At 40.6% G+C, this 12,428-nt stretch overlaps 1 protein-coding gene across 1 annotated transcript in view; it reads right to left on the reverse strand.

Moving 5' to 3' along the window:
- Window positions 1-12,428, reverse strand: part of FAM20C (FAM20C golgi associated secretory pathway kinase) — a 438,324-nt gene that overhangs the window by 16,722 nt on the left and 409,174 nt on the right. The window lies entirely within an intron of this gene.

Here is a 12,428-nt window from a genome sequence, read left to right on the forward strand (position 1 = left end):
CTGAAAAGCCAGAGAGATGGTTCTTTCTGATGAGGGATGCAATGCATGGTGTTACTGTCGTGGAGACTGTCCAGCAGAGATCAACGTCAGTCTATCTGCAAAGGTTCCACCTCTCTGCCCCATTGTTATCATCCTATTGTGGACCCTTGCTGACTCTGATTGTCCTCAAAATTCAGCAAAACCCACACTTACCAAAACTTACTACTAGACTCTCACAAACCTGAACACAAGAAATCTGTTGGTGAGTGCAGAGACCACTCTGCCCTCCTTAATCTGGTTCTGCTGGACTGCCCCTTCTGCGGGGTGGCACCAAACCTGATTTGCATATGGCCTTTCCCCTTTTATAATGGGCTTGGCTTCAAAAAGAACGATGGTCGGGAAGGTTGTGCAGAGCAATGTCAGAGGTTAAGATTCATTCTAAACCTCTCAGCCACCACCCCTTTTGTTTTTCTATAGTCACACTGAGTGGTAACTGTATGCCGAGACATGGATCCCATGGTTGTTGGGCTTAGAAACCCAAGATACTCCTCACTAATGAGGCCCAATGTGCCCAAAAACTTATTTGGGGATGCTTGTGGTCTTGTGCAGAAAGGATTTAACCAAGTAGTTTGGGCTGGACTGCCCCTTTAGGGGTGCAACCAAGCCTGATTTCAATATAGTCTTTCCCCTTTTGTAATGGCTTGGCAGACGAAGAACAATGGTAGGGAGGTTTGCCCAGAGAAATGCCAGAGGTTAAGATTAACTCTAGACCTTCCAGCCATCCCCTCTTTTGTTTTGCTATGGGCTTTATTTAAATGACAGGACTTCTGCTGCCCCCTGACTCGCAGATTTTGTTTGAAGTGCTGTGCCAAGAGACCTTGGGTCTCAATGCTGCATCCAAGGAGTTTATTGGGAGGCGCACAGTAGATCATCAGAAGGGCCAACCAGCTGAAGACAACCTGTACCCTTCTTCAGGCCTTTAACATATTGCATGACATCTCTGTGTTGGCCCACCCCCACCTGCCTGCAGAGCTCGCTAATGTCATGATACTGTGGAATCCGTTTGAGTTTGTGGTGGTATCCGAAAGCCCCAAGTGACCTGAATGTATCTTTGGATTGCTATGCATTTCTGGGGGGGGGGGACCTGTAAATATTTGGGGGTCACTTTTCTTTTCGGAAGCTATCCATGGACTGCTCTTCATGACAATCAGGATGGAATTATTTCAGTACATATTTTTGGTTGGGGCACAGTGAGGTTCCAACCTTTGCAGGTAATGTATGACCTTGCTGCAGAAAAATGACAGCAAATACATAGAGCCCTACATTTAATGTGTCACTTTCCAGTGTCATGTTCCTAATACTGAGGTTGCCTGTACTTTTTAGGCGGATTCCACATCCTTGTTATGTAGTCTCTACAGTTTGTGAATTTGAGGTTTTGTGAATCCTGTGTACATGATGTTGTAATAGTCTAACCTTGACCTGTCAATGATCTTGCCAGGAGTTATCAAAAGTTTGAGTTCAGTAGCTGAACTTATTTTAATACAAATATCGGCCACAGCCAGAAACATTGGATCCATTGCATTTGTGACAGTGACTATATGATCTGATAGCTTATTTATAACGCGCTTAACACCGAGAGGTTTCTGAGCGTGGACCCATGGATCGAACCTGTGTTGCTCCGTGTCGTGCCCCTGAGCTATCCTCCCGAGACATTACATTATTAGACTATGAAATTATCTTACATTGTGTCCGGGTTTTCTGAAGCAAAACACATGAGCTTGTGATTCTTCCCATTCCAATGAAAGAACATTTCTATAAGAGAGGTAGGCTAACAGATCTTGTGGTTGACATTGTTTGTTTTAATGATATCAGCCCCCCATTGCGTGAACCGAGTTTAGTTTAATTAGAGAGCTGCCATTGGTCAACTTAATACTAATCAGGGGCCGATGGAGACTGAGAATCCAGGATTTCTGTTTTGGACACGGGTAATGCTGTCATTTGTTTAAATGCTTTCAGATGTCCATTTTAGTGTTCCATTCAAGGTGCATTTAATGCTACTTTGTAGGTGAGGAGTTTGAAAATAAATCGTGTGCTACATTTGCATATGAGTTTATTTCACAACAGCTATAATGCACACACGTACACGACAAAGCTGTTCCTCTTGACACTTCAAGGCAACGTGGGGCATTTCAGTGGAATTATTAAATAACAGTGCGTATAGTCTCAATTCCCTATGACAAATGCATCACCAGGATACGCTGAGAGAAAGATCCAGCGATGGGGAGCAAAGGCAGAAAAGGTTCTGCCACCAGCTCTCATCATGTGGTGCTGTGGGATTGAAGTGTTCCCTTCAAAAGAACAAAGGATTCCACTAACGTAGGGCTTCGGGCGCATAGTGCTCTAACCCAATAATAACAATGATTTGCATAGCGCTATGAACCCTCAGGTATATAAGCGCTGTGTATTACCCACGGTGAGTGGTGCTCATTTATCGACCTCAGGAGGACGAAAGGCTGAGTTTGACCCTGCCGGGATCCGAACCTGTGGCAGGCTCTGCACGGATGTCAAAGCGAGCACTCTATTCGCTGTGCTATCTGCCCGGCTGATATGCTTGAGGAGGGTAGAATTACAGTTCAAATTACGTTATAAGGTTGAGGGTGAGCTAAGGAGTAGAAACGTGAGTGATTTAGCCTTACAGAACACCATAGAGTGGCAGAATGAAAGCTAATTGGAAATGTGTTGAATTCATGCCAGATGTCTTTTTCCAGAAGGCCACAGTAGGCCGGAAAGGACACTGTAAAAGTTACATGTTTACCTCTTTGAAGGTTGGTCATTGCAAAGATTGTTTCAAATGCATGCAAGCAAACACACACAGTGCTTCAACATTTTGAACCTGGAGGCTGCTCACCTTGCAGGGCCTGGATTATAACCAATAATCAGCATGGGTAGTATAGCTCAGTGGCAAAGGCGCTGGTCTTGGAAGTAAAACGATGCAGAGCATCACAGGCTCGAATCCCCGTCTGTGCCTAGAAATCTATCTGATGTTCAGTGCCTTATATAATGAACTAGAAAGGGTGGTCTGCTTTCTAGGGGCTTCGACTGATTTCAAGGGTTCCAGTGCTTGGATACCTGAGTGCTGGTGTCCTGACAGCATCAGACATTGAAAACGATATGGATTGAGAAGATGGATCTTTCTAGCTACGAAAGACAGAGCTGTATCTCGATATGAGCGGGCTGGCCGACATAATAGGATTACTGTCAAATGTTAAAAAAAGGATGTACAGGAAAACCTTATCATTTAAACGGTCTAGATATGGCCAAAACACATGCCTATTTAATCTGCTAAAAAAATATCTGTTATATAAGATAATGTTCTTTTCGGTTCTGTCGAAGCACGTGTTGTACGTATCTCGATTGTTTGAGACAGATAATGCAAGGATGGTTTTGTGCAATGAAACAAGGATCATGTTCAGAGCGAAACGCATAGTGCGAAGCTTTCGAAGAACAGTCCTCAATGTGGATTTAAGCATGGTTCTATTGCAGGCTACTCAAAGGAATAACATTTATTCATAGTGCCGTGCCAGACGTCAGCTCAGATAGTGGCCACAATGAAAATAAGTGTCTAAATGCAATGTAATTATTGAAATGTGAGGGTTAACATGATAGGTTAATTTGTCTCGTCTTCTCGTTAATATTGAATACAATAAATTGTATACGATATTTGGGCATGTAGGTGTCTCAATAGCTTAATAATGGTATTTACTTAGCTCAAAAAAATTCAGGAGACCAAGTATTGGAAAGGGAACTGTTCAGAAGTCATCAGCGTCAGTACCTCTCACTTTGGACAACTCATTTCTGAGTTCTTACAGAAATAAGCATGCACGCGATTGTTTTTAAAAAACAAGTTAGAGTTTGATGATTACATGCGTGATTGACATGGCAAAGATATACATTATTTGAGATCTTTCTTTTAACTGTCCACACTCCTGCAGGGCCCAAGCTGTGCCCCAGGCTACAGAAACATTTGTGTTATTCACCCAACTCCCCTGCACTCATTACCTTGCCCGTGCTATGACCCCAAGTAGCAACATCATGTGTGTTAATAGGCCACTACCCTGGAAGGGGATTGCTGCCTGCCATTATCATTGGATGTTCTTTCCCTGGCACCAATTTCCTCCTGTCTACTTTACCCAAAGTGGAGTTACTTGTGACTAAGCTCACTCTTTCTTTCCAATCTACCTCTGCCTTTTTACCATCCCTGCTCCCTGAATACTGATCTCACGTTGCCCAGGACTAAGCAGGTCTTGTGGCCCAGCACCTGGTTCCTTTGCCCCTGCTCACTGAACACTACCATGAAGGTCACAGAAATGTCCCTCCCAGCTGCATACAACTGCTTTAACAGCCCACAGTCTCTGGAACTAGACAAGATGGCAGCCAAGCCGAACCGTTGTGCTGGAGACAACACTGATTTAGACGTTTCCATTTGTGTGACAATTTGGTAACTTTCTACCCTTTCTTTTAAATGGACAGATCATTGTTGTGTTCACGTTATGCACTTTATGCCTCAAACCAACTCTAGTCAATATATTTCTCCCTGCACTCTCACAACCTGAACACGTGAAATGGTTTAAAACTGATTATTCCAAGGTAGGCCATATTACTCCAAACCTAACAAAAGTGAATCTGATCCCTGCCAGGACTACAATCAATACTTCCAATTGATTGCAAGACCTATGGATAATCTGGCTACTACATTGATACAGCCTCTTGTGCTCATCCAAACAGGCCACAAAGTTTGCTTCTCATTTGAAATAAGTGAAACATCTTCATGAATATTTAGAATCTGAGTGATGCCAAAGAAACTTTATCAGCAATCCCTAGCTGTAAACATCAACTATTTATTTAAGCAAAAACGCCTGTTATTCTGCTACCTTACCAACGTTCATGAGGAGGTGTTTAATATTTACAAATAACTGACTGCCCTCACAGATACTATCCCCAATTCTCAACCCACGTAACAGCAGCACATCTTTCTTGGACAAGGGATCTGATCCAAGCTAATTGCCCCCTTAGCCTCCTCACTTGGCACATTGCACTTGAGTCAAATATGGCATCTCTTCCTCGTGTTTCCATTCTCAGTGAGTAGGCCAGTATTACATGTAGAAGCCTGTCTAAAATCCTGGATCCTTGTCTGGGACAAATCCTCAAAGATCTCCTTGACTTTCTTCTGGTTTGGCCAATGTGAACAAATGTATCCCTCAGAGCAGTCATGTGTTGCCCAATGCATTACGTAGGGCAAGGCTCACACCTATTTTAAAGAAGTCTACTTTTGACCTGCTTATCCGGGATTATCTTTACCCAATCCTTCTCAAAAGGATGAGGCTGCATTGATGATCCTCTGCAGGATCTGAACCTTGATTACAGGGATTACAATAGAAAGAGTGCCTTTCGGAGTAAGATCCCTTGCATATGGCGGCTGCAACTGAGCAGGACTTCTGGCACAGTAATACATTGTACTACAGAAATGGCTAGATCTGGGATAGGCTGTGTGTGATGTTGATTCTGCTGATGTGACCCCCTTTGCCCATGCTCATACTGAAGTGTGTTTGGGTCTTGTCCACATACAATATTGTTTGTCACGTTATTGTCATATATCTAAACTTACAATTCACTGAAACCCATAGTCGGCAGCAAATATTTTTTCTAGATTTCTTGGTGAAAACCAACCAACAAGAAATTATTACTGAACTATATCGTTAACCAACTAGCTCCAATATGCCACTGTTCGCCACAAGTAATCACACCACAACTCTAGAGTGGAGTATTCCTTACGGCGAATTTGTAAGAATAAGAAATAGAGAGCTTCGACAAAGAGTGTAAACTTACAGCAGACAAATTTGTAAAACAAAGATATCCAAAAGCTCTCCTAGAGAGAGCATATAAAAAAGCCTGCAATTTAAACCGAAGGACTTTACTCTCGACCAATAAATTACCAGAAGCTAACGAACAAAACGATGCAATAAGATGTATTCTTACATTTGTAACACATGCCAATGTCATAAGAAAGATATCACATCGACATTGCCATGTTTTACAGTCAGATGAAGCTTTAGCACCGGTTTTAAAAGAAAAAGTTAATATAACTTTTAGAAAATCCATCTCAATTAAAGACTCTTTGGTCAGTAGTTTTCTGTTGCCCATAAACGAAATTCAAAATACCAAAACTTGGCTACACAAAAACACTAATGGTTTTTTCAAATGCTTGAAATGTAAAGCATGCAAATTTGATTTGCTCAGAACAAAACAAACTATATACATCCTATAACAAAGCATCTTGTAGAATTGGGTAGTCATATTGCATGTAACACTGAGTTTGTGGTGTATGCCCTTCTATGCTCTTGTGACCGCTGCTACATTGGCAGTACCATCGGCAAACTAAAAAATTCTACAGCATATGAGAGCTATAAAAAACTGTGATCCTTCCTATCCGATGGCAGTCTATTTCAAAGACATACATGAGAGTAAATTGTATAGCCTGAGATTTCTTGGATTATATCATGTTCGAGCTAATCCTCGTGGGGGCAACAGAGAACTGGCACTCCGCCAAATGGATACTAGATATATCTTGGATTTTGAATCTAAAAAACCTAAAGGCCATAACCTTAATGAGGAGCTATATGCATACTTAGGAACTTAAGAAAATGGGTCATCAAGAATAATCAATGCTTTTTATTGTCCTTATTGCCCTGTGGAGAAAACTTTGGGTCATCAGTGTATATGAATTTTAAGATCATTATGAATTTTATGCTGATACTTTATACACTAATATGAGATTGCGAAAGTGAGGTTTGGTGGTATGATGTTTCATTACATCTTATCATATTCAAGATTTTAACATTATTGATTAGTGCCTGTTTGATGTCATATGATTTTTCATTCAGTGGTGTTTATGTGTGTTTTTATTTGTATTTTAAATTTCTATTCTATGGTGTTCCCTTTGAAGGAGAATGAGAATTTGCTATCTAGTAATAACAGCTGTCATTTGCTGCCAATACCTACATACAGAAGGATTTTAGCCTAGATTCATGCCTATGACATGTGATGATTTTTAATATAGATATCTACTTTACATAAGAGATATTATATTAGCACTATGCACTTTATGAATCTACCTCAAGTGAAACTTCATGCATTTTGCACTTTAGGATTTGTTACATAAAGTAAAGCACTATGCACTTTATTGGCAAGCCTTAGACTTGTATCTGTATGCAAGGCTTGATCTATGCACTTTATGACCTGTCTACAAAAAGTTAAGCACTATGCACTTTATTGGAAAGCGTCAGACACATGTCCGTCCGAACCAAAGGTCTATGCACTGTACTCAAAAATGACATCTATAATAGAGGTGGCAGCACTGTTTATTTTATTATTGCAGATTAACATTGAAATATGAGTGGTATCAATTTTTAAATTTTAAGCAAATGCCCAAATTAACAACATATCACTGATCACATAGAAGAATGTTTGAAATGCCTGTAATCTAGCAATATTCTTGCTGCCATGTATGCTTCAACAAAAGAGGATGAGAAATTAAGTGCATGCGAGAATAGCTGTAATCGCTATTACAAAATGGCAACCGTGTTTAACAGCAAACAGGGCTGAGAATTGGTGGTAATGAAAACTAAAAAGGGACCACAATAGGTAATAGAACCATAGAGTTGGGTGATGGTGGATATATTTACACAATGTCACAGAGCACTCACTTGTACGTGATCAAGCAGCAAGGAAGCTGCGAAACACGTTGTACCGTGTTTTTTCTAACTTTGGCTAATGACGTAATAAACTGGATATTTTAAAGGACACTTTATTTGCTTTTGGTTCTTTACAAAACGGATGAAGCATTTCTCTGGCGGCCACCTCAGTGTTTGGAGTGCCATCCCCCCTGGGGAAAGAAGCAATTACTTTACCTTTCTCTGCAAGATATATATATATATATATATATATATAGCCAGTCTTATAATAATTTCAGTGCCTGCTGGAGGACACAGTCGCTTATAAAATGGTCTACATTATGTGTATGTAAGCCTCCTAATAGCGCAGACATCCTCCATGTCTCCTAAAGATTATCTAATAGTTTATCACTGTGTTACTGAATGTCACAGTGCAGAAGCTGATTCTGTAGATGGTCGATTGTAAATGCCTAGACAGTCCATTCTCTGATGGTGAACCATCATCCTCTTTTTATTTCAGACACAAAGTTAAGAACATTGAGCATGTGGTATCTACTATATTAAGCAACAGCACCAGTGAGCATCAACGTGGTTAAAAGTGCCAGGGGAAGGAATGTTCGATAAAGGTATTATATAGGCATTCATATTTTGGCAACTATATACAAAGGCGTAAATCGTAAAAAGACACATGATATGCTATGGTTTTGGAAACTGAACTGGAATCTGTTCAACATCTCTTTTAGTTCTGTTTATCTCTATTGGAATTAAGGTCGACTGCTCTTAAATCAGCAAGCCTAGGGTGTGAATTGCCGGGGGGAAATCCTGTGGTCCACGTTCATGAATGGAAACAATGAATCCTGTATTCTTTACTTTACCTTGTTGTTGAGGAAAACTGTGTTTATCCTGGACATGGTGGCTTGTCTTTGGCAGTAGGTTTGGGGGACCTATGTATTTTAATCAATCAAATAACATGTGTTTCATAATCTGCTCTTGGTTTAGATGAATTTTACCTTGTTTTGCTTTTTTCTTTCCTTGATTTTATGCGTGTGTTGAATTAAGTGTTGGTTGACTTCTGTCTAACTGTATAATACAGTAAATACATAAATACATTATTATTAATAACCGTAATAGCCAGAGTAGTATGCAATACAAACCATTGAGAATGCAGTAGCCAACACATTCCTTGCTAGGAATTCTCAGTAAAGACTACTCCATGCCTTCTAATCTGCTTACAAACCCAACTGTAGCACAGAAACAGCAAACATAGAGGTTATTGAGAAGGTCTACCAGTTTATGAAGAAAAGAGACTCCTGCTTTCTGGTCCAACTAGATCTTGCTGACCTGTTAAATACACTATTCCACAGCCTGTTCATCAAATTGTTATGGCACAATCTTTTGTTGGTTCATCTCCTACATATCTAAAAGGCACCCATCTGTCTACATGGGTAAATTCAGATCAGATCGCCACCCTGTATCTTTCAGAGTCCCTCAGGGAACCATCCTCTCCAGATTAATCTCCAGTATATACGTGGAGCCACTAAAATCAATCCTCACCCACCCGGGCACATTGGGGCAACAGTATGCAGATGATAGTCAGCTACATCACAAAGTGATTTGGTTAAGAACATCTCATAGTGCAAGGGCTGTCTTGCCACAATCCAAACCTGGAAGACAAACACAGACTTGTCGATCAACCCAATGAGTTCACTCTATTAAGCAACCACTCAATATATATGGTCATCCAAGATTAATGATATGCATTTAGAGGAGGGAGCACCAAAGTTGTCCTATCAGCAGAGTTATTCAAGTTCATCATTGACATCAATATACACTTCCACCATCATATCCCAAAAATTTGCAAACTGCAGGGTCCAAACTAGTTCTCATATCTAAGATCAAGCCATTTCTCACTTTTTCAAACCTCTGGACTATGGTTCAAGCACTTGTGATTTCACACCTGACAGTGACAATGCCATCCTCGCTGGGTTTACTATCTCAATCCTCACCACTTCAAGGTAGTTTAGCTTGCTGCAGCCCATTCAATCAGCAAAACCAAAATAGTTGACTATTTCTCCCTAACCGATGACAATTATATGGTCTATCCCCGACCAGAATAATATTCAAGACAACATTCATCACCCAGACAGTATCCTACCCACCACTAAACTCCACAATCCTGATGAATTGCTCACATCTAGGAGTCACATCATCTTTAGAATTAAGAGCAGGTTAATCCACAATGAGAAAACAAGGAAACCAGCATTTTCCTACTATGAACCAGCCAACTGGAATGGCATACAAGCTGCAATTAGAACATGTTGGATAACCTTTTAGTACAGGAAAGGGCTAAACACTTTGCTCTTTAAGGAACATCTATGAGACATCATAAATACCCAGCTATCACCTCAGTAGAACCATCCACTGGCCTAAATTAAAGGCCTGCCCCCAATGCCACACCTTGGCTGTACACCATTTTGTACTCTTTCATTTACCATTGTGCAGTGCTCCATTGCTCCTTAGCTAGATTCACATCACATACAATATAAACACACGTACACACCAAGCCATACAAATATTAGAATGCCTCAAAACAAATGTCTGGTCGAAACGTAGAAACGTTGTACAGACTCATGCCTAAAAGCAATCCTTTTTGCATCAACTTCAGGTTATCTGTTGTATTCTATATCTGAACTACATTTTAGAGAAAGGAAAGTGCTACCTCAGCCCCTGCCCTCATGTGTACCCATATTAACATCATTGTATGATCGCCAGTATTTCAGGCTGGGTGCTCCCGAATATAACAGATGGTTTTCTAATCTTTTCTTGTCACTTGGATCATGCAATTTCCATTGATATAATGTTCATTAATTCCATCCACGGTACCTGCATAACCAGTGAATACAAGACTAACCCTTATCTTGGACCGACCTTCTATAAGTTAAAGGGCACAGATTCCTAGATTTGTGGAGATTTTCCGTCTCCTTCTTCAATCTAACTCCGCCTTCTGCCCTGTGTTGCCTCTTACATCTGTTATTTCACCCTTTTGCAATCCCATCACTGGAACTCTCTACCCTCTGAAAATAAGGACACTTCAAAAGTGATTGGTTTCAGGAAGACCCTCAATAATAATACGACGATCTCTACTTCTATTAATATTATTACTACTACTAACAATAATAATAATACAAATCTAATTATTTAATGGTACAATATTCATCAACCTCAGATTGATGACGATCTGACCCTTTCCTGTCTCCTTCTATCGCAGAAAGTAGTATGAGACTCTATTAGTGTGATTTCCCAACTCCCACCTCAAATTATCCCAAACCACTGTCAACACTGGATTTTTATATTGTATGTAACTGTAAATACTGGCATTTAGAAAGCTCTATTTGAATCCTGTGTTCATGAGGCCCGATGCACTGTTTCCAGCTGCTTCCCCAAAACCCGATGACATATCTACTGTATCAAGAATTGTTAAATGTTTCCTAAAGTCCCCACCATTGGTATTGCTCCAAACATCAATATGCTCATTGTACAGTGCTAAATCATGAAACGTTTTCGATAAATATATACAAATAGGTGAATAACTTACTGCTAAGGAATTGCAATTTAGCATCTGTAAGCAATACTGATTGTGATTATGTAACTGGCTATGTACACCAATTCAATAACTGACCTGATATATGGTAACCTTAGTTGCTTGCTTCAATGGATTGGTACTGAATCAAGTGTTAAAGAAGCAACGGGTGCTGGGAGCAGGAAACAGCAAGTATAATGCAAAGCAGTTACAGTAAACAGAAAAAAAACACCAAGTGTATAAAAGAGATAAAGTTTGAATGATGTCACTGTGGTAAAAGTATTGTTTATGGGGACAATAAAGTCTGTGGCAGTATAGAGATCTATCATGTCAGGGATGCCTTTCAAGAACTTCATATGAAGCTGGGCCAGTGGTGTGAAGACTGAGTTCTCTTAAATAGGTTTGAGCAAAATTAGAGTCTTTCGTTTAAGTTCAACCAATACCAGCTCTAGGGTGCCACTGATGCACTGAGCCCCCTCCAACTGTCCACTTAAGTAATACGCCCAGAGCAGGGGGGGCATTACTGCTTCAGGCAATGCCCTGAGGCCCATAGTTAATGCAGGCCGGGGCAGTACCTGAAGCATTAATGCCTCTCCTGCGAGGGGCTTATTGATACTAGTACTCCGGCCTGTAAAATCGTGGTGCTAATGGTCTTTTTTGTAGTTGCGAGAAGCCGTCTGCGTTTCTCAACTGAAAAAATAAGAAAATATATAGCCGCCACGGAACAGGGAGAAGGGACTATGTGTCCATCGAAAAACACACAAAAAATTAAACAAAATAAAATGGCTGCCATGGCGGCCATTGAAAAAATCAAAATAAATCAAAACAAAGAAAATGGCCACCATGTAAAGGGGATATCGGACTACATGAAGTCCCTTCTCCCTTTCCTTGGTGGCCATTCAGAGAAGGACCCCCAGGGATGTGGTGGTGAGCAGAGCCTTGTCGGGCAGGCAAGGTCCGACGAGGGCCAATCAGATTGTTTGAAACAATCTGATTGTCACTTACTGGGTACTAATCAAGAATATTGCTCTGTCAGCCTTCCCCCATACTGAGTTCCACTGTAACTTGGTTACATCTCAAACAGAGAAGAGCTAATGACACACTCCGCTGGTAAAGGAGGTAGACAAAAGAAGGTTGGT

Source organism: Ambystoma mexicanum, chromosome 2q, assembly GCF_040938575.1.
Source record: "Ambystoma mexicanum isolate Mex_15411 chromosome 2q, UKY_AmexF1_1, whole genome shotgun sequence".
Classification (NCBI taxonomy): Eukaryota; Metazoa; Chordata; class Amphibia; order Caudata; family Ambystomatidae; genus Ambystoma; species Ambystoma mexicanum.